At 45.9% G+C, this 13087-nt stretch overlaps 1 protein-coding gene across 1 annotated transcript in view; it reads left to right on the forward strand.

Moving 5' to 3' along the window:
* Window positions 1–384: 384 nt before the first annotated feature.
* FBXL15 (F-box and leucine rich repeat protein 15) overlaps window positions 385–13087 on the forward strand; it is a 53492-nt gene continuing 40789 nt past the window's right edge. The window contains exon 1 of the mRNA XM_040437094.1: window positions 385–504. The gene's annotated coding sequence lies outside the window, so the exon portion shown is untranslated. The remainder of the gene's footprint in view (window positions 505–13087) is intronic.

Genomic DNA, 13087 nt, shown 5'->3' on the forward strand with positions numbered 1-13087 from the left:
AAATAAAAATTCAACATATGAAAAACCACAGCACGCGCTATCTGCCTGGGCAAAACTATATTATAAAATATGGAGCCACATTTTAAGCTTCTGGACCCCTCTGTGGATGTACTGAAAGGTCTTAAACTCTCGTCAGTAAAAAGGCTGCAGTCCTGAGGTGCTTCTTGCACAGGCACCTTGCTAGGAGCACCTAACAGCCGCTCTCATGGCGCACATTACCAGAGGGAAACTGAGGAGACCACATTTCAGGCGGCATTTCTGAGGAGAATTTCTATTTCTAGTCACTCCACACTTTAAACCACGAATCACCTGACAAATAACCTACACTATCTGAGCGCCATGCCACTCAGCCCCCACTTCCGCCTTCACTAAGATGGCGGGACGGCGACGCCTTACGTCTTATGTACGCGCCTGGCGACGGAAGGGCGTCATTTGCCGTTGCCATGGGATACCGGCAGATTTGACAGCAGGCTTGGAGACGGGCAGAGGAGGAGTAGACTGAAGGTGGGTTGTGTGTGACAGCCGTGTGTACCCGGAGGTCAGTGACGACTGCTTCGTGTCCTGTCACCAGATCACACCTGTGTGTGGCTGATACTGCAGATCTCTGGTGGACACAGAGTACAAGCGGCATATGTCATTGAATTACATGATGATATAGTTGGCTGAAATCATGGCGCTCGCTCATCCCGTCACATACACTGGTGACATGTACTCCTTTGCCCTGATCTTCAAGACTTTGGGGGAGATTTAGTAAAACTGATAGAAAGGAATGCTGGCTTAGTTGCCCTTAGCAACCAATCAGACTCCACCTTTCAGAGCTCAGTAGAAAAATAAAAGTTGGAATCTGATTGGTTGCTAGTTTTCCTTTCTATCAGTTTTGATAAATCTCTGGGACAGACCATCCTGTGGTGTAAATGTTATGCAGGGACCACATGGCACAAGTTCCATACAAGTTGTGTGACCAAAAAATGTGTGTGCGGTTCGTCTGTGCCTTGCTGTAATATTACTCATGCATCTATTTAAAGGGGTGTTCCCATCACATACAATGGGGGCATATCACTAGGATATGCCCCCATTGTCTGATAGGTGCGGATCCCACCTCTGGGACCTGCACCTACAACGAGAACGGAGCGGGAAGAGCTGGCGGACGGACCCCGGAATCAAACAAGAGAGGGGACGGTTAGGAGGCGTGCTTGCCTTGACTTGAAGCTGACCGGCAAGATAGCGCTGATGGCGCTTAAAATATAGGTTTTTTTAAGCTATTGAGGATCAGATTACCGGATCAAACATATGATTATGAACAGACTGGGGGCTACTATAAGGTAATGCTGGCAGTTTTATATGCGTTTTTGAGGTCACAGGTTCCTTTAAGGCCCCATGTACAAATATATTTTCGTCTGCATCCAATCCGCATTTTTTTGCAGATCAGATGAAGACTTCACACCGTGAGCTGTCATCATCTATATGTATGTTCTGCGGCCCCACAAAAGATAGAACATGTCCTATACTTGTCCGTTTGCAGACAGACCAGGATAGGACATTTCTACAGGAGTTTGTGCATGAACGGTATCCATGTTTTGCCAAGCCCTGTGTACCCGACCGAGCCCTTCTTGTGGCCACAGGCCGGGTACATAATGATGGGACGTTCACAGTATTAATTAACGCTTGGAGTGTCAGGTACTCACCGTATTCTTTGGACTATAAGACGCACCTAGGATTTGAAGGAGGAAAATAAGAAAATAAATATTTTCCATCAGACCTCAGATTAGTCCCTCATCAGACCCCCATTCTTCATCACACCTCAGATCAAACCCCAGAATCAGACCCCAAGCTCCATAAGCCCCAGATCAGCCCCCCAATCAGACTCAGATCAGATCCCCCAGCTTCCATCGGATCCTATCAGACCTTACAGATCAGAAGTTACAAAAAAAAAAAAAAAAACTTACCTCACCTGCTCCCGATGGCGTGGCAGACCCAGGATGCACCGCTCCATTGCTTCTTCTGGGTCCCGCTGTGTACACAGTGTCAGGTCATAGTGTGTGTCTACATGCACTGATTCCTGACACTGGACGCTGGTCAGGGCACAGTGCACAATGGAACCCGGAAGAAGACCACGGAAGGTGAGTACAGCCAGCACAGCGCTGTCCTCACCTACCCGTGCCTCCCACATGCTAATGTGGACTATAAGACTCACTGCTACTTTCCCCCCACTTTTTGAGGAACAAAGTGCATCTTATAGTCCGAAAAATACGGTATGTACATGGCCGGTGGCTGCAGGTATCCCTCCTGCATTCGGTTGTACCACCACCCTCGCAGCTCGACTGAGATACTTGGTTCTGCTGGGGCAGTATTTTGTGTTGCACTTTGGTATTTGGTTCTGCTGGGGCAGTATATTGTGCTGCACTGTAGTATTTGGTTCTGCTGGGGCAGTATATTGTGCTGCACTGTGGTATTTGGTTCTGCTGGGGCAGTATATTGTGCTGCACTTTGTTATTTGGTTCTGCTGGGGCAGTATATTGTGCTGCTCTGTGGTATTTGGTTCTGCTGGGGCAGTATTTTGTGCTGCACTTTGGTATTTGGTTCTGCTGGGGAAGTATATTGTGCTGCTCTGTGGTATTTGGTTCTGCTGGGGCAGTATATTGTGCTGCACTGTGGTATTTGGTTCTGCTGGGGAAGTATATTGTGCTGCACTGTGGTATTTGGTTCTGCTGGGGCAGTATGTTGTGCTGCACTGTGGTATTTGGTTCTGCTGGGGAAGTATATTGTGCTGCACTTTGGTATTTGGTTCTGCTGGGGCAGTATATTGTGCTGCACTGTGGTATTTGGTTCTGCTGGGGCAGTATATTGTGCTGCACTTTGGTATTTGGTTCTGCTGGGGCAGTATATTGTGCTGCACTGTGGTATTTGGTTCTGCTGGGGAAGTATATTGTGCTGCACTGTGGTATTTGGTTCTGCTGGGGCAGTATTTTGTGCTGCACTGTGGTATTTGGTTCTGCTGGGGCAGTATTTTGTGCTGCACTTTGGTATTTGGTTCTGCTGGGGCAGTATATTGTGCTGTACTGTGGTATTTGGTTCTGCTGGGGCAGTATATTGTGCTGTACTGTGGTATTTGGTTCTGCTGGGGCAGTATATTGTGCTGTACTGTGGTACTGCATTATGGTGTTGCTGGCCCCTCTTACTTGCATTGGCTCCCTAGGTTATAGGCGTATTCTGATTAGGCCTCATGCACACGACAGTATTTTTTCATGGTCTGCAAAACGGGGTTCCGTTGTTCCGTGATCCGTGTCCGTTTTTTCCCCCGTGTGTCTTCCTTGATTTTTGGAGGATCACCAGACAAGAAAAGTGAAAAAAAGGTTTGCCTTGAAAATGATAGGAAAAAAACGGACACTGATCACGGACGCGGATGACAATCTTGTGTGCCTCCGTGTTTTTTCACTAACCCATTGACTTGAATGGGTCCGCGAACCTTTGTCCGTCCAAAAAATAGGACCGGTCATATTTTTTTGACGGACTGGAAACACGGATCACGGACGCGGATGACAAACGGTGCATTTTCCAAGTTCTCCACGGACCCATTGAAAGTCAATGGGTCCGCAGAAAATCACGGAAATCGGAACAACGGACACGGATGCACACAACGGTCGTGTGCATGAGGCCTTACTACACTGGATAGGGGATCCAATTCAATATAGAGCGTTGACAGACATTAATGCATGCTGGGTGGTACAAGTGCTGTATGACACCCAAAGTATAGTGTGTGGGTCCTATTAATTACAAGGCATGTGAAATTGTAATACGAGAGGTTTGCTTCAGATGCTCAAACCCTGCAACATAATGAGTGTGGAATTGCAGCACATCCACTTCCTAAGACCCCTCCTGTGACCCAGGGCCGGGAGCCTCCATATAATACTACCTTTCTGCAGCCACTGCAAAGGAAATGCCTAGCTGGCCATGGCCTCCCTCTGGAGAATAGGCTGTTTGCTGGGGGTCTCAGGAGCTGGACCCCATTGGTGGCGCCTATATTATAGACCCCTTTGAGGGGTTGTCTCACTTCAGTAAATAGCATTTTTATCATGTAGACAAAGTTAATAATAGGGACTTACTAATGTATTGGGATTGTCCATATTGCTTCCTTTGCTGGCCACACTGTAATCCAGCGGCAGTGGTCGTGCTTGAACACTATAGGAAAAAGCACCAGCCTCTCTGGTGGCTGGGACCGTGGGAGTGCAAATAGGCTAGTGTCTTTTCCTTTAGTGTGCAAGTATGACCACCACTGCTGGATTACAGGGTGGTCGTAACCATGGAAACGAGCAGTGTATAATGTGATGGAAAATTAAATCAAGCCAGCAAAGGAAGCAATATGGATAATAATAATACATTAGTGCCTTGTATTAACTTTCTGAGCCCGTTCCATACGCGGTGGGTGCCGGCTGTATAATACTGCAAGCACCCGGCTACAATGACTGCGATCGGCGATGATGACAAAAATGGTAATTTAAACCCTCAGATGCCGCATTCACTATAATGGGGGCGGGCTGGAGGTCCGGCCACAGCATGGTAAACATGCCGAGAGGTGGCCGGGATGAAACTACAGCACGCTGCGGTTTTTGTCTGGCTGTCTCTCGGCATGTTTGCCGTGCTGCAGCTGGACTTCCAGGCCACCCCATTATAGTTAATGAGGCCGAAGCGGACTTCCGCCACCACGGTGGACTTGCAGTAGCCTGGATCCGGCAAGCTGTTCCCGCGCTGGAACAACCTGCCGGAAAAGGCTACCGCAAGTGTGAAAGTAGCCTAAGCTGGCTAAGGGTGCATTCACATCACCGTTTAGCTTTCCATTCTTCTGATCCGTAAGAAGAAGAGAGAGAGAGAAAAAAAAACAGGATCCAGTAAAAAAAAAACGGATCCAGTTGCATCAGTTGTCAATGTCATCCGTTTGAGCCATTTCTGTCTGAGGTCCGCTTTTCACATGGGAAAAAACTGCATGCAGTACTTTTGTTTCCATCTAAAAAAACGTATCTCAGACAGAAATGGCTCAAACGGATGACAACTGATGCAACTGGATCCGTTTCTTTTAGTGGATCCTGTTTTTTTCTCTCTCTCTTCTTCTGATGGATCAGCAGAAAGGAAAGCTAAACGGTGATGTGAATGCACCCTTAGGCCTCTTTCACACGACCGTTTTTTTTTTTCCGTTTTGCGGGCCGTTTTTTGCGTTCCGTATACGGAACCATTCATTTCAATGGTTCCGCAAAAAAAACTGAATGTACTCCGTATGCATTCCGTTTCCGTATTTCCGTTTTTCCGTTCCGTTGAAAGATAGAACATGTCCTATATTTGGCCGCAAATCACGTTCCGTGGCTCCATTAAAGTCTATGGGTCCGCAAAAAAAGGAATGCATACGGAAATGCATCCGTATGTCTTCCGTATCCGTTCCGTTTTTTGCGGAACCATCTATTGAAAATGTTATGCCCAGCCCAATTTTTTCTATGAAATTACTGTATATGCCATAAGGAAAAACGGAACGGAAACACAACGGAAGCAAAAACGGAACAACGGATCCGTTTAAAACGGACCGCAAAACACTGAAAAAGCCATACTGTCGTGTGAAAGAGGCCTTAGGCTTGTTTCACATCTGCCTTAAAACAGATCCAGCAGACTGTTTCGGCCGGGAACAGCCTGCTGGACCTGTGAATACCGTGCGCTGCTGAGATATTGTCCGGCCCCATTCACTATAATTGGGACAAGTGGAGATTCCGCCGCTACTCTGCAAATATGCAGAGAGGCGGCCGGACGAAAACTGCTGCACGCATCGGTATTTGTCCGGCTGCTTTGTGTCATATTTGCGATCCCCATTATAGTGAATGGGGCTGGATGGTTTCTTAGTAGCCCGGTATTCACGGATCCAGTAGGCTGTTACTGGCCAGATCACCCTGCCAAATCTGCTTACCGAAAATGTGAAATCAGCCTTGGCAGGCAGCACATCAAAATCCCATTCACCATAACTCTAGATCTCTATTATAGTGAAAGGAACAAGGGATCAAAAGATCCCATGTTCTAGCCCCCTAAGGGGGTTAAAAATTAAAAATAAAATTCCCAAAAATAAAAAAAAAACACAAAAATTTAAATTTGTGTTTTAAAAGTTTAAATCACTTCTCTTTCCCAATTTTACATATAAAAATATATAAACGATAAAAAATAACATATCAGGTATCGCAACGTCTGAAAATGTCTATTAAAATATTTTTAAAATGTTCCTGCGCAGTGAACGCCGTAATGAAAAACACAATAAAAAAAACTGATTCGCCATTTTTTTGTCACCTTGTCTCGCCACAAAAGATGTACGTACTACAAAAATGGTACCAATAACAACTACAGCTCGTGACGTAAAAAACGAGACCTGATACAGCTCTGAAGACTGAAATATAAAAAAGTTATGGGTGTCGGAATTTGGCGATGGATAGAAAATTTAGACTTTTTTTTAAAGGTTTTTATTTTTTTAAGGCTACATTCATGTAACCATATATGTTTTTTGCCGTCCGCAAAACACCGATCCGCAAAAAAATATGGATGAAGTCCTTTTGGCATCTGTATTGCATCCGTTTTTTGCGGATCCATTGTAACAATGCCTATCCTGTCCACATTTTTTGCGGACCTATTGAAATGAATGGGTCCTTATCCAATCCGCAAAAGGAACAGACACAGAAACAAAATACGTTTGTGTGCATGTAGTCTTAGGCTAGGTCTACACGCCGACATTTGTCGCGCGACATTTTGTTGTACCAATGGTGCGCAACAATTTTTATAATGGCAGTCTATGGTGTCGCACTGCAACATGCTGCGACTGCGACGCAACAGTCGCAGAAAATCCATTCGAGATGGATTTTTCTGCGACTGTCGCGTCGCAGTCGCAGCATGTCGCATGTTGCAGTGCGACACCTTAGACTGCCATTATAAAAATTGTTGCGCAACATTGGTGCAACAAAATGTCGCGCGACAAATGTCGTCGTGTAGACCTAGCCTAAAAGTAATGAAACAAAATGAAAACTATACAAATTTGGTATCGCTGTAATCATATTGAGCCTCAGAATAAGGACGTCATGTCATTTTTGGCGCATGTTAACGCTGTAATGTCAAAACCCCAAAAACTGTGGCATTGTGAGTTTTTTTGCAATTTTACCCCACAAATTCATCTTGTCCCGCAATTTTTTTTTTCAAATTTACCCCACAAGACATTCATCTTGTCCTGCAAAAATGAAGCCCTCATATGGCTATGTGAACGGAAAAATAAAAAGTTATGGCTATTGGACTGTAGGGAGAAAAAAAAAATGCAAAAATTAAAATAGACAGTCCTTAACCTCCTCAGGACCGCCGTACGCAGGATTGCGTCTTTGCGGCGGTCCTGTTGTTCTGGGTGGACGCGCCGGCGCGTCCTCTCGCGAGACGCGAGATTTCGTGCATTGCCGGCCCGCGCATGCGCATCGCGGGCCGGCAAAAGTTAAAGAAGTATTTCGTCACCAGCCTGCCAGCCACGATCATTGGCTGGCAGGCTGGCGATTTTCAAAAAATCAAATCAGAAGCCAGATAACAGATCATATTAGTAAATATGATCTGTTATATGGCTTCTCTGCTCCTCTGCTGGTCCTTTTCGTCGGTTGGATCCAGCAGAGGAGCAGACTTCACTGTGAGTACCCACCAACACTACACCTTAGCCCCAGATCACCCTCCATCACCCCCATCATCCTAATTATCCCCTTGATCGCCCCTGTCAATCACTTAGTGAAAGACAAAAAGTGATCAGTGTAAACTGTCACTTTTTTTTCCCCACTAGTATTGGCTGTTAGGTTTTAGGATAGTTTAGGCCCCTTGGTTAGGTAGTTAGCGATCGGTTAGCGCCCAGCCCACCGCACCGCAGTCACTTATTCGCTGATTAGCGTATTGCTAATCAGCATTTGTACTTTTATAGTATCTGTAAGTGATCAAAACTGATCACGGTCAGATCTATAATAGTATTAGTGTCACTTTAGTTCGCCCTCCACCCAAAACGCAGTGTTTGCCCGATCAGGCCTGATCGGTCGCCCACACGTGCGTTCACCCACACCCGCCCCACCGCAGTGACAAAAAAAAAATTGTTTTTTTGATCACTGCACATTCACTTTACACGCACTGCGGCGATAAAAAAAATCAGTTTTGATATTTTTTATCAACCGCAGCGGCCTCTGGTACTTCGCTAGCCTCCCCTTTGTAAGACAGGTTTGCTTTTTTTCTTGGGTAGTCTCAGGGAATACCCCTAAATTTAGTAGTCCAAATGGCAAACAGGGGGTATTCTTCTGAAGAGGCCTACAGGATTCTGACCCAGTCGGATGAGGAATGGGAACCCTCATCTGACGAATCTAGCGGGTCAGAATATGAACCTGTGGAAAGCAGTGGCTCTCTGACCCAAAGTTCGGACGAGGAGGTGGAGGTCCCTGATAGAACCAGGCGTACCCGGCCCCGTGTCGCTAAAGCACAGGTTACGCAGGATCCGCTTCAAGAGCAGCAGAGTGGGGCTGTCGCTGCCGGATCACGTGGTGAGGCATACACCAGCAGCGCAGCCCTTCCTGGACCTAGTACCAGCACTGCCGTACAACATGGTGACGTGGCGAGCACCAGAAGGGCAGTTGAAGCTGGTACGGTGGCACGTGCAGTAGTTACCCCGTCGCAGCCACCGCGCAGACAGGCCCGTAGAGCCCCTAGAATCCCTGAGGTGCTGGCAAACCCTGATTGGCAGTCACCAACTTCAGCCGCACCATTAGTTCCCCCTTTCACCGCCCAGTCTGGAGTTCGGGTTGAGACGGCTCATATCGGTTCGGCCCTGGGATTTTTTGAGCTGTTCTTGACTGCGGAGCTCTTGGACTTAGTCGTGGCAGAAACAAATCGTATGCCACACAATTTATATCCGCCAACCCGGGAAGCTCTTATGCCCAGTCTTTCCGGTGGAAACCAGTCCAAGTTTCCGAACTTTTCTGGGCCTTCTCCTCAACATGGGTCTAACTAAAAAGCATGAATTGCGGTCATATTGGTCCACGAACCCAATTCATCACATGCCCATGTTCTCTGCTGCTATGTCCAGGGCACGATTTGAGGCCATCCTGCGTTTTCTTCATTTTAGCGACAACACCACCTCCCGTCCCAGAGGCCACCCAGCTTTTGACCGGCTCCACAAAATTCGGCCCCTCATAGACCATTTCAACCAGAAATTTGCAGATTTGTATACCCCCGAGCAAAACATCTGCGTAGACGAGTCCCTAATACATTTTACCGGGCGCCTTGGCTTCAAACAATACATCCTAAGCAAGCGTGCCCGGTATGGGGTCAAATTGTATAAGCTCTGTGAAAGGGCCACAGGCTATACCCACAAATTTCGGATCTATGAGGGAAAAGATCAGACCCTGGAGCTGGTCGGTTGCTCTGACTACCTGGGGAGCAGTGGGAAGACAGTCTGGGACTTGGTGTCACCCTTATTCGGCAAGGGGTACCATCTTTATGTGGACAATTTTTACACAAGTGTGGCCCTCTTTAGGCATTTGTTTCTAGAACGGATTTGCGCCTGTGGCACCGTGCGAACTAGTCGCGTGGGCTTCCCCCAACGGCTCGTTACCACCCGTCTTGCAAGGGGGGAGAGGGCTGCCTTGTGTAATGAAGAACTGCTCGCGGTGAAATGGAGAGACAAGCGTGACGTTTACATGCTCTCCTCCATTCACGCAGACACGACAATCCAAATTGAAAGGGCAACCCGTGTCATTGAAAAGCCCCTCTCAGTCCACGACTATAATGCGCTCATGGGAGGGGTGGACTTCAATGACCAGATGTTGGCTCCCTATTTAGTTTCCCGACGCACCAGACGCTGGTATAAGAAGGTGTCTGTATATTTAATTCAATTGGCTGCATATAATAGTTTTGTTCTCTACAGTAAGGCTGGGAGAACAGGATCCTTCCTCAAATTCCAGGAAGAGATCATCGAGAACCTCCTGTATCCAGGAGGTTCCGTGGCCCCATCCACCAGTGTAGTTAGCCGTCTACACGAGCGGCATTTCCCCAGTGTCGTTGCTGGTACCTCAACCCAACCGCCACCCCGAAAAAGATGTTGTGTCTGTAGCAGGAGTGGAATAAGGCGTGACACCCGCTATTTCTGTCCTGACTGTCCTGACCACCCTGCCCTATGCTTTGGAGAGTGTTTCCGGAAGTACCACACACAGGTACACCTAGCATAGGGATTGCATCTCACAGGACAGGCACACAGGGCTATTAGGGCCCTTTTACTCACAGCTGCTGCAAACCTCTCCTTTCACCTGGGATAAAGTGCATAACGTACTTCGCCACATCTTTGGGCGATTTGCGCTTTGCACATTGTCCCATGGGGAAGGAGAGGTTTGTTCTATAAAGGTAAAAAAAACTAAACAAAAAAAAAATTACCGGTAAGTAAAAAAGTTAACGTTCAGTTAAAAAAGTAAAAAAAAAGTTTCTATGTTCTGTTCAACAGTTAATAAATTTATTGCGTTGCGGCCTGGTTTTTTCTTTTTTGTTTTGTTTTTTTTACCTTCCAGGTGGACCAACCGATCGACTAGCTGCAGCACTGATGTGCATTCTGACAGAAGCATTGCGCTGCTGTCAGATTACACGCAAGTCGGTGTATGCGGCGCTGCAAGACGAGATTTCTCCTCTGCAGTAAAAGATACGTTTGCCGAGGCATATGAGCTGAGGAGGTGGCGGTGTTCATATACTTTGGCAAACACTTTGTATATATATAAAAAAAAATAAAAATCCTGGCAATGATTTATTGATCCACATCGATTTATGTGAATGGAGAAATCGGGTTTGCCAGGGCATACGAGCTAAGTGGGTATGGATGTTGGGCGGAGCTCCTATGTCCTGGCAGACGCCTTTCCCCTCCTTTTTCTTTTTTTGGCAGAGATTTTTTCATCCACATTGATCGATGCGAATGAAGAAATCTGTGCCGTTCATTTTTTTCTTTCAGCCCAGAGGCTGAATGGAAAAAAAAAATCTCATTACCCGTATGCTCAATATAAGGAGAATAGCAGAAACTCCTAATGCTGGGCATACATGTTATGATTGCGGAGACCCTCAAATGCCAGGGCAGTACAAACACCCCACAAATGACCCCATTTTGGAAAGAAGACACCCCAAGGTATTTGCTGAGGGGCTTATTGAGTCCATGAAAGATTGAAATTTTTGTCCCAAGTTAGCGGAAAGGGAGACTTTGTGAGAAAAAATCCAAATTTCCACAATTCCGCTAACTTGTGCCAAAATTTTTTTGTTTCTATGAACTCGCCATGCCCCTCATTAAATACCTTGGGGTGTCTTCTTTCCAAAATGGGGTCACATGTGGGGTATTTATACTGCCCTGGCATTTTAGGGGCCCCAAAGCGTGAGAAGAAGTCTGGTATCCAAATGTCTAAAAATGCCCTCCTAAAAGGAATTTGGGCCCCTTTGCCCACCACATGTGGTATCTCCGTATTCAGGAGAAGTTGTGGAATGTGTTTTGGGGTGTCATTTTACATATACCCATGCTGGGTGAGATAAATATCTTGGTCAAATGCCAACTTTGTATAAAAAAATGGGAAAAGTTGTCTTTTGCCAAGATATTTCTCTCACCCAGCATGGGTATATGTAAAATGACACCCCAAAACACATTCCCCAACTTCTCCTGAATACGGAGATACCACATGTGTGACACTTTTTTGCAGCCTAGGTGGGCAATGGGGCCCACATTCCAAAGAGCACCTTTCGGATTTCACAGGTCATTTACCTACTTACCACACATTTGGGCCCCTAGAATGCCAGGGCAGTATAACTACCCCACAAGTGACCCCATTTTGGAAAGAAGACACCCCAAGGTATTCCGTGAGGGGCATGGCGAGTTCCTAGAATTTTTTATTTTTTGTCACAAGTTAGTGGAAAATGATGATTTTTTTTTCTTTTTTTTTTTCTTACAAAGTCTCATATTCCACTAACTTGTGACAAAAAATAAAAACTTCCATGAACTCACTATGCCCATCAGCGAATACCTTGGGGTGTCTTCTTTCCAAAATGGGGTCACTTGTGGGGTAGTTATACTGCCCTGGCATTCTAGGGGCCCAAATGTGTGGCAAGGAGTTTGAAATCAAATTCTGTAAAAAATGACCAGTGAAATCCGAAAGGTGCTCTTTGGAATGTGGGCCCCTTTGCCCACCTAGGCTGCAAAAAAGTGTCACACATCTGGTATCTCCGTATTCAGGAGAAGTTGGGGAATGTGTTTTGGGGTGTCATGTTACATATACCCATGCTGGGTGAGAGAAATATCTTGGCAAAAGACAACTTTTCCCATTTTTTTATACAAAGTTGGCATTTGACCAAGATATTTATCTCACCCAGCATGGGTATATGTGAAATGACACCCCAAAACACATTCCCCAACTTCTCCTGAATACGGAGATACCACATGTGTGACACTTTTTTGCAGCCTAGGTGGGCAAAGGGGCCCACATTCCAACGAGCACCTTTCGGATTTCACTGGCCATTTTTTACAGAATTTGATTTCAAACTCCTTACCACACATTTGGGCCCCTAGAATGCCAGGGCAGTATAACTACCCCACAAGTGACCCCATTTTGGAAAGAAGACACCCCAAGGTATTCGCTGATGGGCATAGTGAGTTCATGGAAGTTTTTATTTTTTGTCACAAGTTAGTGGAATATGAGACTTTGTAAGAAAAAGAAAAAGAAAAAAAAATCATCATTTTCCACTAACTTGTGGCAAAAAATAAAAAATTCTAGGAACTCGCCATGCCCATCAGCGAATACCTTAGGGTGTCTACTTTCCGAAATGGGGTCATTTGTGGGGTGTTTGTACTGTCTGGCCATTGTAGAACCTCAGGAAACATGACAGGTGCTCAGAAAGTCAGAGCTGCTTCAAAAAGCGGAAATTCACATTTTTGTACCATAGTTTGTAAACGCTATAACTTTTACCCAAACCATTTTTTTTTTTACCCAAACATTTTTTTTTCTATCAAAGACATGTAGAACAATAAATTTAGAGCAAAATTTATATATGG

The sequence above is a fragment of the Bufo bufo genome, chromosome 6, assembly GCF_905171765.1.
Source record: "Bufo bufo chromosome 6, aBufBuf1.1, whole genome shotgun sequence".
Taxonomy (NCBI): Eukaryota; Metazoa; Chordata; class Amphibia; order Anura; family Bufonidae; genus Bufo; species Bufo bufo.